Source organism: Vidua macroura, chromosome 25, assembly GCF_024509145.1.
Source record: "Vidua macroura isolate BioBank_ID:100142 chromosome 25, ASM2450914v1, whole genome shotgun sequence".
NCBI lineage: Eukaryota > Metazoa > Chordata > Aves > Passeriformes > Viduidae > Vidua > Vidua macroura.
The window spans coordinates 5,941,347-5,955,966 of NC_071595.1; the positions used below are offsets into that span (position 1 = coordinate 5,941,347).

Sequence of the window (14,620 nt, forward strand, 5' to 3'; positions counted from 1 at the left end):
GTGGTTTGTGCTATGCCAGTGTCCAGTAGGATCCATGTTTTTGGGGGATTTTTTTGGACACAAAAAGTGCTGCCAAGATACCACCCCTGCCTCGGGACCTTGCAGATATTTTTTACAGATATTACACTTTATTTCTTGCCTGAGTCACCCACCCAGAAGAAGAGATATGCAAACAACTTCCTGCCAGCCCTTCCCATTTTTCCTGGTAGCAGCAGGTCCCTGGTGCAGCGAGATTCCCAGGTGACAATTCCTGAGGATAACACAGATAAACATCGCCCAGGAACAGGAATCAGCCCATCCCAATTCCTCAGCGTTCAGACCTCTCGGGGCAGATATTGAAATCCCCTTTTCCAAGGTTACTTTCACGCTGTTTAATGAGCTCTTATCTTGAGAACTGTAATGAGGTTTAAGGACTTAACCCAGCGAGATTACTTTGGGGAGAGGCAGTTCTTGAGCTTTTCAGTGCCTCGGGGACAGAACATCAAGGGCCAAACCCAGAAACACAACTGGAGGACACCAGAGCTGAAGTGCATTCGGTCAATATTTTTCATGAGTCACCAGAGAGAAAAAGCAGTTTCCCCAAAGAGTGATTAAAAAAAAAAAAAAAAAAAAAAAAAAAAAAAATATATATATATATATATATATATATATATATATATATATATATATCACAATTCTACTTCCTAAAACTGAGTTTTCACAGAAAATTTGGGATTTTTAAGGGAGATAGATGGAGGTTGGGTTCTGTTTCCAGGGAACAAGGGACAGGACAAGAGGAAATTAGGATGGATTTCAGGAAAATTTCTTCATTAAGAGTGCTTCAGGCCTGGGACCCCTTCCCAGGGCAGTGATGGGGCCACCATCCCTGGAAGTGTTCAAAAATCAAGTAGATGTGGCACTTTGTGAGAAGGTTCAGTGGCACGGTGGGATTTGGTCGAAGCCTTGATGATCTTGGAGGTCTTTTCCAACCGTAGTGGTTCTGTGATTCCGTGGTTGAAACATCTCAGCTCTGGGGCCACAGAAAGTACAGCTGAAAAATGGGAATCCCCCCACGCCGTGACCACTGAAATTGGACAAATCCGGGTGGTTATTCCTCATTCAATGCCAGGAAAGGTGTTGAGCCTTTGTGCTCCAAATCATCAGAAGTTCCTGGTTACAGAACTGTTCCCATATGCAGGATTGGATGATCCATAGGTGGAATGTGTTTCCCATCAAGGCTGAGTGGAAATTGAGATATTTCCATGGAGAACCTCCACAGCCTCTCTCCAAGGCTTCTAACACAGATTTTTCAGCTCTTTCCTTTTTCCCTGGTCCATCTATCCCAAGACCTGGCTCTTGTTGATGCTCCCGGTGCTGGGAGCAGAGTCACCAAACCTGCACGTTGTACACGTGGGGTCAAATTCCCCACATCAGTTCAGAATTAGGACTCCCACTATTCATTTTCCCAGTTCGGGGGATATCTTAAGAGCCTCCAAAAGTTCCCCAGATGCTGCATAAGCACCAATTATTGCTTTCTCTGCAAAGTTCATCTGAGTTTGGAGAGAGCAGTTCTTTAAACCCATAAAAACATCAGGTAAGGGGGGGATGCACCAGAGCATCCCATGGAAGTGGGATGAGGGAAAGGCAGTGCAACGGGTAGGGAAAAGCCCTGGGCTTTCCAAGCAGGTGAGGGCAGAGTTTCCAGTCCCTTCCCTGCCCATGGAAGGAAAAGAGCTTTAAGGGCCCTTCCAACCCAAACCATTCCAATATTCTCTGGTTCTCTGATTTGTTCCCAGCTGAGCTTCCATTTCAGAAGATGGTCTAAGGGCTCCTTATCTAACTCCTGCCAGGGTGATGTTGGTGGTTATACTTTAAAAACAAACATTCCTCCTTCTTTAGGGAGCCTGGTTTATCTTTTATACTTCACTGTAAAGCATCTCCCATGGTCAGACCTCAAATAAACAAGACCCTAACAAATTATGAGTAGCAAACCTTAACGAGAGCCCACCAGTGCAGGCTGTGCACACAAGAACTTTCTTTAGGCAGTGTTTTCACAGAATCACAGCATTCACAGAATCACAGAATTCACAGAATCACAGAATTCACAGAATCCCTGGGTTGGAAGAGACCTTCCAGACCATCGAGTCCAGCCCAGCCCCAACCCCTCAGCTAAACCCTGGCCCCCAGTGCCACATCCAGGCTTGTTTTAAACACACCCAGGGATGGGGACTCCACCACCTCCCCGGGCAGCCATTCCAGAACTTTATCACTCTTGCCATGAAAAGCTTTTTCCCTAAAAGTGAGACGGAAAATCTTCCCCTTCATTCCAGAGGTTGGAGGTTTTCTGCTGCAAGCAGTGGGACCAGCCCGAGGGGCAGACCCCTGAACTCCCCCACTCCCGCGCTCCCCAAGCAATTCCTGAAAGCCCCACATTTATCAGAGATCAGAGGGGGCTGGAAATCCAAGCTCCTTTGTTTAGTCTTGGGGAATGTGCAGCAGGAAAACATCGCCATCCTGTTTTCCAGGCGCTAGCACGCAAATAAGGATGGAGGAAAAACACGGCAGCGTCTCGGACAGGCGGTGATTAATCCTCATTGTGTCCCCTGCTGAACAGGTGCCAGGGCTGCTGCTGGCCAGGCCGTGTGCCCCCACTGCCCAGCCCGGGGGGCACCTGCTGGGCTGAGTGGGGACAGGGGGGATGCTCCAAAATCCTGGGGTGGAAGCACACATGGAGATAAAAGGTGTAAAAGAACTGCTGGCACAGGGGAGTGGGAGAGGGACAGAGCCAGGGAGCAGCTCCTCGTGTTCATTCTCATGTGGCCTGACTCACCTGCCCCATGCCTGTCGCTGTCCCCTCGCCACTCCTGGCTAGCTCAGCCTGGGAATGGCCAGCTCGCTTTGCTTCCCTCCTCCCGGGACTGATCTGGTGTGGAAATATCCCTGGGGCAGCAGGGCTGAGAAGCTGCACAGAGCTGTGGTGGTGGGTCAGTGGCAGCCCACGACAGCATCCCCGGGCTGTGACCCCAGGACCTGTCCCTGCTCAGTGCCAGCTGGGTCACAGTGGCGGCGAAGGGACTGACAGTGGGCTAAAAGCCTCCTCCTAAGGCAGGGCAAAGACTTGAGAGCTCTGCAGGTGCCCTAAGTGCTGGTTCTGTGCATTTTCCCAGCACAGCCTGTGCATCTTTTACAGCAAAACCCCACACCTGTGCAGCCAGGGTGGTGGAAGGGGTGAGCAGGGACACTGGGACAAGGCTGAAGTGTCCCTGCCCTTGGGATCACAGTCTTGGGGCTCTACTCAGCACAAACATCTGGCCACAAACTTGCCACGATGTTCTCCATCTTCCAGAGGAGCAGATCAGTGAGGATTAGTTCTGCTGTGGCCCTGCACCTCTTTGGTCTCTGTCACAGATCATCTCTGCTCATTTTGCCCTTCAGGGTCTTTGGGGAGTGATGGCATTTGAGCCATGACTGTGCAGTGAGGCCCCAGCCCTGTCCAGGGGTCTCTGGGTCCTACCACAATATCAGTGGTAAACAGCCTAATTAATAATGATCATAATGGGGGTGTGAATGGCTTTATTCATGTAAAGCCAGTTCTGGGCTATCTGCATTAACCAGGAGCTGTGGCTGCCAAAGCTGGGTGGGTGCGGGCAGGGCAGGATGCCCCAGAGGGACCAGGGCTGGTGTTTCTGTGCTGATACAGATCTCTGTGGTCTGAGCCTCCTGAGAGTTCCAGGATTTTAACAGTGAAGAAATCGGAACACAAATTTCAAACGTGTTCACATCCCACAGAGGTCAAAGCCTCAGGTGTGGGCTCTTAGTTGACATTCCCTGTGCCACCTGCACAGCCCTGGTGGGAATGGGACACCCCAAATCTTCCCAAACTGTCCCCTCCCTCCTGCAGTCCAGGTTGTTCCGTGAGGTAGGAAGAGGTGGCCTGGAAACGGGGACACTCCTTGCTGGACAGGGTGGGCGATCCGAAATCTGACACGAATCAGGGTGGGATTCTTGGGGCTGTCCCGTGCAGGGCCAAGAGCTGGACCTGGATGATCTTTGTGGGTCCCTTCAGGGAGCTCTGAAGATTCTACTCCATCCCATCCCATTCCATTCCATCCCATTCCATTCCATCCCATCCCATTCCATTCCATTCCATTCCATTCCATTCCATTCCATTCCATTCCATTCCATTCCATTCCATTCCATCCCATCCCATCCCATCCCATTCCATTCCATTCCATTCCATTCCATTCCATTCCATTCCATTCCATCCCATTCCATTCCATCCCATTCCATCCCATCCCATTCTCTCCCATGATCTCCCTAGACCAAAGTCTTACAGGAAAAGCACAGACCTGGAAGTGAGCTGTGTATTCTGCGTGCTGGGTTTACCCGCCAGGTCGCAGTCAGGGACAGACCCCCTGTGCCTCAGGCTGTAGGAAAAGGCTCCCTGTGGGACAGCCAGGACCGACGGCCTCGGCATGGGAATCACCAAGTGCCATTCCGAGGCTGCACTCCTTGGGAAGGTCAGATGACATAATTACAGTGGTGCCTCCTGACCTTGCAATCTCCAAACCCTCATAATTTGTAATCAGGATACAAATTATTTGCCTTGTGAGCTGAGGAAGGAAGTCTTCTGCATCACCTATCTGCTCCCAAACATCCGCTATTGCACAACTGCACCGGGCAAGGGCAGGGCTTTCACTGCAGCCTCCAGCTCAGCTGCAGCCTCTGGGAGCTTCGGCCAGCCTGGCTGCTCCAGTCCATCCTGGCTGCTCCAACCCATCCTGGCTGCTCCAGTCCATCCTGCCCCAGTCCAGCCTGGCTGCTCCAGTCCATCCTGGCTGTCCCAATCCAGCCTGGCTGCCCCAACCCATCCTGCCCCAATCCATCCTGGCTGCCCCAGTCCATCCTGGCTGCTCCAGTCCATCCTGGCTGCTCCAACCCATCCTGGCTGTCCCAATCCAGCCTGGCTGCCCCAGTCCATCCTGCTGCTCCAACCCATCCTGGCTGTCCCAGTCCATCCTGGCTGTTCCAACCCATCCTGCCCCAATCCATCCTGCTGCTCCAACACATCCTGGCTCCTCCAGTCTATCCTGTCCCAATCCAGTCCATCCTGCCCCAGTCCAGCCTGGCTTCTCCAATCCATCCTGCCCCAATCCATCCTGCTCCAGTCCAGCCCATCCTGCCCCAATCCATCCTGGCTGCCCCAATCCATCCTGCCCCAATCCATCCTGGCTGCCCAAATCCATCCTGGCTGCCCAAATCCATTCTGCCCCAATCCATTCTGGCTGCTCCAATCCATCCTGCCCCAATCCCTCCTGGCAGACCCCACCAGGCTCTCAACGATGAGTATAAACATTGCATTTTGGGAGGAAATCCCTGTTGTGCAGGTTACCACAATACCAATAGTGTTGCCTCCTCCTGGGTTAAGCACAGTTGAGGAGACTCCAGATTTAGCCAAAGCATTTTTGTAAAATCAACAACTTCATTTTCCAAATTAAGTTTTTCCCACAGAGAGTCAGTTCACACCTACTTAAAGTGCAGCAAAGGCTGTGACCACCATGGAATGGCCACTGTCACCTGTCCTGTGTGTGCACAAACTCAGGGCACGTGGCCGTGTTCCAGAGCGTGTCTGATGCATCCATCTCTCCAAAACTGCTGCATCCCAAAATGCTGTGAAGCACCATGGCTGTGCTACATCCTGGAGCAGCTGTGGCTGCCCCTGGATCCCTGGCAGTGCCCAAGGCCAGGCTGGACACTGGGGCTTGGAGCACCTGGGACAGTGGGAAATGTCCCTGCCATGGCAGGGGTGGAATGGATGAGCTTTAGGGTCCCTCCCAACCCAAACCATTCCATGGTTTGTGATTCCATGATCCCAGTGCACAGCCCTGTTCCAGCCAGTCCTGTGCTGTCACAATGAAGACATCTTTGTCCCCTATGGAATGCGTGACACCCTCACCAGCACCACGCCAGCCCTTGGCTCATTGAGGAGCTCACCACAGCTGAGCTCACCCTGGATGCAGCCTCATCATCTGTCCTTCGTAAAATGAAGGTATTTGGGGGAACGGGGTCTTTGCCACATCCTGAGATATGCTTTTAAATTTATTTATCCTATATATTCCCAGAAATTGGATTTTAAATCACCCTGATAACAACCTGGCAGAGGGAGAAAACACAAGTTGTGTCCTTGGCTCTCTGCTGGGCAGTGTGAGGAGGCAGACGGGCTTCAGTGAGGGAAGCAATTAGGATTTCATCTCTGAGCAGAGTGGAGCAGACAGGTCAGCAGAGGGCAGGAGCTGCAGTGCCCCGAGGTGTCCCCAGGACAGGATTAAGGGAGGCCTTTGCAGAGCTCAGCTCTGACTGAGCTCCTGTCCCTTTCCCTTGGGAGACAGTGCCAAGAGAGGCATCTCCAGGGGACCAGTGACCCCACGGCCATGTCTGGAGCTGGGGGACAAGCTGTGAGCCTGCTCTGCCAGCGCCTCTCCGTGTCCACACCTGCTCCTCCAGGCCAGCCCCGAGCCACGAGCTGGCCCCAGTGATGTGACCCCAGGGAGCTGTACCCGGAGGGGTTAAATCCACCATTTCCTCGCACTGCAGTGCACGTGCTGCTGGAGGAAACGCGCTTCTCCAGCCTTGACTCGGTGCCCTTTGTGGAGAGCAGAATGAGCCTGGAGCCCTGGGGAGCACGAGGAGGGACGGCAGCGTTAGTCAGCAGCGCTCCTGGGGGCGCTTCCAGCAGGAACGAGCACGGAAAATGCACTGTACAAAATATTTGTGCAGAGCAGGAAAACGCTGCATTCCTGGGATGACAATGGCCTTGTGTCACTGTCTGTGGCCACAGCCATGACTCAGGCTGTGGCTGGGGAGGGACAGCAGGGTGAGCTGAGCGGGCAGCGCTCACTCGCTGCCAGCCAGGGCTGTGCTGCTGACAGTGCTGGGGCTGTGAGAGCTCCAAAGAAAACACTGGGCTATTGTTGGAATTGGCTTTTTTTCCAAAGGGTTGATAGGCTGGCAGAGGGAATGCTCCTCCTGGGCCGTGTGTACAAGGCATGAGCACGGGGCTTGCATCCTGGCAGGGATGGACACGCTCCAGTCTCAGTGTGTGGGGCAGCTGGGTGCATTGCACCACTGCTTCCCAAAGCCCTGATCTGGGGAATCTGCAGTGTCTGCCCTGCAGCGTTATCAGATCTGAATTCAGGAGCTGCAAAAGCAGATTCCACCCAAGCCTGAAAAGTTGGAAAGTCCCTCCACATCCTTCCTTTCCCACTTCCCAGCCCGTGGAAGATGCTGATGTGTGTGGGTCCTGCACACCCTGGACTGAGCAGGGCTGGCTGAGCTGGCACCTGGCCAGGCTTAGCAAGGCTGAGCTCAGGCTCTGCTGCAAACCCCTGGGTTGCCTTCAGGATGGCAAAGATCCCGCTGGGAGAGGGCAGCTCTGTCCCCTCTCCATGACCCTCAGCAGATGGGATGGGATAGGATGGGATGGGATGGGATGGGATGGGATGGGATGGGATGGGATGGGATGGGATGGGATGGGATGGGATGGCAGCTCAGCCAGCCCTGGCTCCATCAGGAGTCTGATGTTCACACCTGGCTGTGTTCCCTGGTGGTGGCCAACAGAGAAATCTCTATGAACTCCTAAAAATAGCAAGTCTTAGCAGAGAGGGCAGCAAACACTGCATGGAAAGCAACTATGTGAAGAAAAATGGCCAGAATCTGCATATTTTACAACTGCTCACTCTCTGCTGGACTCTGAAGGACCAGCACTCTTTAGAGCTGGGTCTCTTTCTAGCACTTTGTCTGCTCGATACTTTTAGCTCTTACCAATTCCTTGGACTTGCAGTACAGGGTGAGTGGAACCCTACGTGAAGAAATGCCTGGGGGACAGCAGGCTGCCCACTGCCACCAGGAAAGTCACGATGGGTGGCAAGATGGGGACAAGAAATGTGGCACCTGCTCCAGACGGGGCATGTCAGGACAGAGGTGGCTGCGTGTGAGCCTTGGCTGATCGCTGGGACTGCTCCATGAGCTCCTGTCCCCACTCTGGGGAGGCCACAGCTGACAGGGACACAGCCAGGAGACCCATCTGCTCCAGGGAATCCCTGGGGGATTAAGCCCTGCTTTCACCTGTCTCAAGGCCCAGCTCTGAGCTCAGTGGCAGCTTGTGCTGACCATGACAGTGCAGTGATGCTAAAAAATGTGCAAACCTCTCCTGGCACCAAGCCGCGGCAGCAGTTTCTTCATCGCCTTCTGCTGGAGAGAGCAATGGGAAAACAATTTTGCTGACTTTCCTTATTTTGGTATGAATGGGGAGTTTGTGTGCTGCTCTGGGAACGGCTGGAAGGAGAAGGTGTGGATGGAGCAGGATCAGGGCACTGGAGGAAAACATCTTTCTCCTTCCCTTCCTTCCTTTTTCTCCTTCACTGGCAGCTCCTTCCCCCTGTGTGTCAGGCAGGAAATTTAAGAAACCTTTGAAAGGCTGTGGAGCATTAACTTAGAGAGTCCAGGGCACCGAGAAGAAAGATCCTCACCCCATCTCTACCGCTGGGAAAAACTTCTCATTCCTCAACTTAGTGTTGTGCAAAGCAGAGGAGGAGGAACAAGACGTTCTGTCAGCCTGGAAGAGGCAGGAAGACACTTCTCCTGTGCCCTGCCAGGACCTGGATGCCATGTCCAGGGAAATACGTGTGTTCCCTGCACTTCCCGGCACTGACGGGGCTGCTGGCCTTTGCTCCCGGCCAAGGACAGCGCTGAGGGCACAGCTCCCATCTCCCCTTTGCTGCGAGGCTCTGAGATGGAGCTGGCCTTGCAGCTGGAGAGGAAAGCAGCCCCGCACACCTCGAAGGGAGCCCAGGGCAAACACACAGCCCTCAGCAGAGCGTGGCCTGCCTGGCACTGCTGTGGAAAACTCACCCAAAGCCCGGGAATGGGCCGGGCTGCTGCTGCCAGTGGGAGGGAGCGGGGTCAGCGAGGGCAGGGCACCTCTGCCAGGGCGTGTGGTGCCCATGGGTGCGTCGCTATTGGACACGAAATGAGTGCACAGAAGCTTGGGAAGTTCAAAAGAGAAAAAGACCCAGTTTTATTCAAACATCCGGTATTTATAGAATTCCAAAGGTGACCGTGGATTGGAGGATGGAATTACCACCTCTCCAACCACACTGGTCCAAAGATCAATTAATCATTTCTCTCCAACCACAGAGAAATATGTAAACTATTTATACATGAAATTGTGTGGGAACTCTGAGTCTCAAGTATGTAAACATTATCAGAAGGCTAAAGGAGTTTTACGAGAACTTTAAAACTTTCAAAAGAACTATAAAACAAAACTTAACACTTTTAAAAATCAAGGCAACGTGGGTGCTCCAGTGTAAAATCGGAACCCCTGAACGCGGGGCGATCTTACATAGGATAGAAGTAAAAGATGAAAGGCGCTCTGCTCCTCAGGACTAAAATCCTGTTTATTCAGGAGCCACCTCGGATCCAGGCGAGGCCTCAGGGGGTAACAGAGGCTGAGGCGTCCAGGAGAGAGAAAAGAGCCCGAAGGTGTCGTCCAGCGGGGTTTTGAGCCCTGGAAAAGGGGAGGCAGAGTCGAGGGGCAACATCCATTGGGATACAGGTGAGGAGAGGGAGAGGGGAGGGCAGACCAGGGAGAGACCCCCACACCTGAGGCTTAGTGGGGAGGGGGGGGAGACCATGTGATACCAAACACCCAGGGCAAAACAACAACTAAATAAACTATTTAGTGCAATACAACACTGCAGGTGCTCACACATTCCATTCCAACCCACTTTTCCACACTCAGAGGGACTTCTGGCGTTCCTCCTGTATCCCAGCACCTGCACCTACAGCTCCCTTCCCACAAGGATGAGGGCAAATTTTCCTTTTAGAGCCTCAAGTTCATGACCTGCTGTCAGGTTGAGGTCTGCTAGAAGTACCTCTCCCCTTACCCTCAGAAGGGCCTCCAGGATCAAGGGGTCTCTGTGCTAGCTCATTCTGCTTCTTCAGAGAAAATTAGATGGAGAATATTTCCAGCAGAAGGTGCCAGTGAAATCTATAAAGGAAGGAAAAGAGGTTGAGGTTAGACCGGGAGTGCTCAAACACACAGAACTTCAGAGCAGCTCACAACCAGCCAGGCAAAAGCCTTGGAAAGCAGTCAGGAGCTCACCACTCGTCCAGCTAAATGACAAATGACACGTTCAGGATTGTGCCCATGACTTCTGTTAATGCAGATTTGTCTCTTCCTCAAACCCATCTTCATTTTGCTGTGGATTTCCACTCTGAGCTCAGCCCAGATTTCAAACAGAGCTCTTCAAAAACCACAAGTGATTTATTCCTGGTTGTTTAACACAGGAAAGCAAGGGCCAGGTGTATCCTGAGAAGTGCAGGCAGAGAGATTCCAGAGCTTGACAAGCCTTCGGTCTGAAGAAAAATTAGGGGAAATGCCCAGGTTTGCACACATTAATGATTGCCCCTGCAAAACCTGGAATCTGCTCTGGTTCAGCACTGGCACGGGCAGGGCTGGAGCTGCTGAGGTGAGCTTTGGGCATCTCTGAGTCAGGGAATGCTGCAGGTAGAGGTTTTTCTTGGTCCAGGGTATCCACAGCAGTGCCTGGCTGCTCGTGCAGACACAAACCCCTCGGGGTCATTCACCTGTCTGCCCATGACTGCTGCTCCAGGGAACTTCTGCTTCAGCCCTGTGAATCTCCCTCTGCCCCACAGGCAGCAGCAAGCACATTCCTCTGGGAGCCCAGGCATGGGCAGAGCAGCACAGCTTGGCTCTGCAGGCACCTTTGGCACAGTGGGATCTGAATTCCCGCCTCTTTCCCCGTGTCCCTTTTTTCTCCCAGCCTCAGAGACAGGCATTGCCTCCACTGATGAAGCTCTGTGGTTTCTCTGGGGTCCCTGACTCTCCTACAGGCCCCAAGACTGCAGATATTGAAACCATCACCCCCCACCCAGCCTGCAGTCAATGACTGTGCTCCTCAGCCCTGTTGGGCTCTGCCAGGAGATGCTGTAGGAAGTTTTTCCTCTACTTTTTCTCTTGGCATGAGGCTGCAGGGCAGGAGACCCAGCAGAAGGTCAGACAGACCCAAAGTGCACAGGAGAGAAAGGGAGAGTGCAGCTGTGCTGAGCTCTGGGCTCCTTTAACCTCACCTACGATTACAAAGGAAATAGAAGTGCTCTGCAAATCTTCTGTTGAGGTCCTGTGAGGTGGTGAGGCCCTGGAAGAGGGAAACTGTGGCTGCTCCATCCCTGGAAGTATCGCAGGCTGGGTTGGATGGGGCTTGGAGCCACCTGGGATAGTGGAAGGTGTCCCTGGGGGTGGAACAAGATGAGCTTTGAGGTCCCTCCCAACCCCACCCATTCCATGAGTCTGTGATTTTAAGATCCTGCATGGAAGCTCTGTCCCAGAACCAGGGCAATTGTGGAAGAGAAACCAGGCTCCAGTTTGGAAATGTTTCCTGAGCAAGGCCATGACAATAAAATTTTATCCTGAGCGGTGCTGAAGCACCCCTGGATGGGCTCTGCACTGTGCCCAGGGGCTGGGGAAGTACTCCAGGGTGGGATGTGTGCCATGCCTGCTGCAGGGGGGCACAGGCCACCACTGGTAGGAGACAGCTGGACAAAAATCCCAGATTTGGGGGCCCCTCTGCAGCCCCAGAGCTCCAGGATCAGTGGTGAAGCACTGGAGAGCACTGGGGAGCTCCTGGGCACATCCCAGTGCCTCTACCCTGGGACACCAATGAACAGAGCAGGGCTTTCCCACGTGGGAGAGTCCCACAGATGATAAATTTGTTCATTCATCCAGTGCAGCCTCCTGCCCGTGTCTGGGACCATCCCCTGCCACATGGGAATGCACATCCTCCTCCTCTAGGCCAGCCTGAGGATGAATTCTCCAGTCTCATCCTCACCTGAGCCCTCTCCACGTGCTCCTGGTGGGACTGAGTGTCCCCAGGCCGTGTGGCTCTGTCACGTGGGCAGCTCCCACACAGGGCTGCTCTCCCTGCCTCGTTCTCCCTACGGATTGCGGGGGCTGACCACACAAACACCCATTTCTGCTCCTTCACAGCCAGTCTCTCCCCCTTTTCACATCCTGGGCACCACAGCCAGCTCCTGGCTGAGTTGTGGGATCTTTTCTCTCTGCTTGCTGACCCTGCACAAGAACTTTGGCTCCATTTCCCTCCCACCTCTGTGCTCACCCTGGGATTTCCTACCTGAGGAGGCTCTGTGCAGCCCCCAAAGATGAGTAATTTGGGTTCCATCCAATTCCTTTGGAGCCTCAGCAGGCTGGCTGTCCTCTCTCAGAGCAAGGAACCAGAGATGGAGGGAACTGTTTTGGCCAAGCCCCACTATTTCATTCTTTAATTTTTTTTTTTTTTTTTTTTTTTTTTTTTTTTTTTTTTTTATCTCCCAGGTTTAATTAGAGTGGTTTGTCTGGAAAATTTGGCTTTCTGCGATAAAAGACCTCTCTAATGAGAGAGACCATAATCATGATTGAAAAAACCTCCTGAACCGAAGTGGATGCTGATCTGTGAGTTACCATACGAGTGTTCCTATGCCAGCGTGTTCATGCATATAAATCTGTTTACTGAACATTTTAACCTGCTCTAAACACAGCCTGGAGTTATCTTATCTGTCCTGCTGAGGAAAACAAGGAGATGCATCCAAACACCCAAACACTCCTGGATAAGGAGTTCCTTATCAGCCCTGCTTCCCCCACTGGCCCAGTTAAACCCTCATCCACTCATTCATTTCCCAGCTGTGGCATTTTAGGAGCACCAACCAACATTTCCTATCAGCATGGGTTTGATCTTGGGAAGCTGCAATTCCCGATGGTTTGTTTGCTTTCTGCATCCTGCAAATGCATCCATCCCTTCAGCTTTGCCACACCTTTCCCACCTCCATTAATTAGCACCTCTTTTCCTACATTTCTCTCCTGGGTAACTCATTCTAAACTTCAGGAGAGAAAAGAAAATAAAAAGAGAAATTATCCAAAAGCTGGCAGCATTTTTGCTTTTTATATGTTCCCTCAAGGAAGGAAATAAAAGGGATAAGGTTCCAGGACACCCCTGGTTCTGAGCTCCCTGCTCCAAGCCTCAGTTGTGGGAAAGCTCCTGAAATTCCCTGACCTGTGGGAGAAGCGCCTGTGCTGTTCTCTGCCTGCTCCAGGTGAAAGGAGGGGCAGCAAGGAGAACCCGAGGGAAGGTCTGGAGGTCCACCCTGAGCGCTCAGTGACAGTGGGTGTGCTGGCTTGTAAAATAAGCATATATTCTATTTGCCATCTCTTGGGCAGTTTTCTTAGCTCTTCCAAGAACAATGTCTCCCCCGGTGAGATATCTTCTGTTAATGGGCTATTGAATGGCTCACTGCATGACTGATAAAGTTACATCATCCCGTTGTGAGATGCTCCACCCAGAGGGAGGAGCCAAGCATCCCTACCTGCATAAAATCAGCATTTCTTGAGACAGCAGCTCAGCCTCAGCCTCTTCACTGGATTCCCAGAGGAAGACCAGGCCCATCTCCTCTATCACCAGACCTTCAGAGAAAACTACACTCTTCTATGGGACCATCGCTTCAGCAGCATTTCATCTGCCACTCCAGGAGCAGGAGGAGCAGCCACCATTTAACTGCACTATCACCAACACCCTGACTCCTCAGGGTGTCAGGTTTCTGACTCTATCAGTAGTTTTGTTTATACTAATTACATTTTTAATTTTTTTAATTTAGTTTTTTTCCTAGTAAAGGACTGTTATTCCCATTCCCATATCTTTGCCTGAGAGCCTTTTTATTTTGAAATTGTGGTAATTTAGAGGGGGGGGGTTTACCTTTTCCATTTCAGGGGAGGCCCTTGCCTTCCTTCACAGACTCCTGTCTTTTCAAACCAGGACAGTGGGACACCACATCCAACCCCTGGAGAGCTGCTCCAGGCACAGGGGACACCTTTCCCTGCATCCCTGAGCCCAGGACACCAGCACACGCATCTCCTGGTGTCTGGAACTGCCAGAAGCCTGGGAAGGACCTGCTGGGGGCACCACAGAGTCGGGACCAAGCTTGACCTTCTCCTACCAGACCTTTTCCTGAGAATCTCTCTCTCTCTCCAGCTGAATTCCCACTCTGCTCAGAGGGGCTCTGTGGATTTTCAAGGCCCAGCACACTCCAAAACATCCCCTCCATGTGCCTGGTGTTCCCACAGGGACCCGCCAGGGCTGATTCCCAGCACAAGGGAACCCTGCGAGAGGTGGGAATGGGATGGGCTTCACCTCCCAACCCAAAGCGCTCGGTGATTCCCTGAGTCCAGCAGAGCCAGGTGCAGGGTGGGAGAGCATCCTTAGCTCTGATGAACCCATTCACTGGTCATACTCTCTTGTTTATTAGGTGTTAGCATTAAAATATAACTAAAAATCTGATTTTTCAGGGAATAGCTGAGCAAGGTTGGAGAGGTTGCTGTGGACAGCAGGGAGGATGGGACCTGCAGTAAGAGGAGCACAGAGATGGTGGTGATGAAAGCCAGGGGAAGCCTCCAGTGATGACTTTGGTGAGCAGAACTTCCCAAGCATTTACAGACAGAAGATGAAGGGCTCAGGACTCAGGATTTGGGATTTGTACAATGCCCACACCAAGCCGGGACTCTTTGGCCCAGGAA

The 14,620-nt window shown here is 52.4% G+C and overlaps 1 long non-coding RNA gene across 1 annotated transcript; it reads left to right on the forward strand.

Moving 5' to 3' along the window:
• Positions 1–5,941: 5,941 nt before the first annotated feature.
• LOC128818985 (uncharacterized) lies at positions 5,942–13,115 on the forward strand. Its single transcript, XR_008440616.1, has 3 exons — positions 5,942–6,028; positions 9,443–9,592; positions 12,392–13,115. It is a non-coding gene; the product is annotated as an uncharacterized LOC128818985 (long non-coding RNA).
• Positions 13,116–14,620: the final 1,505 nt, after the last annotated feature.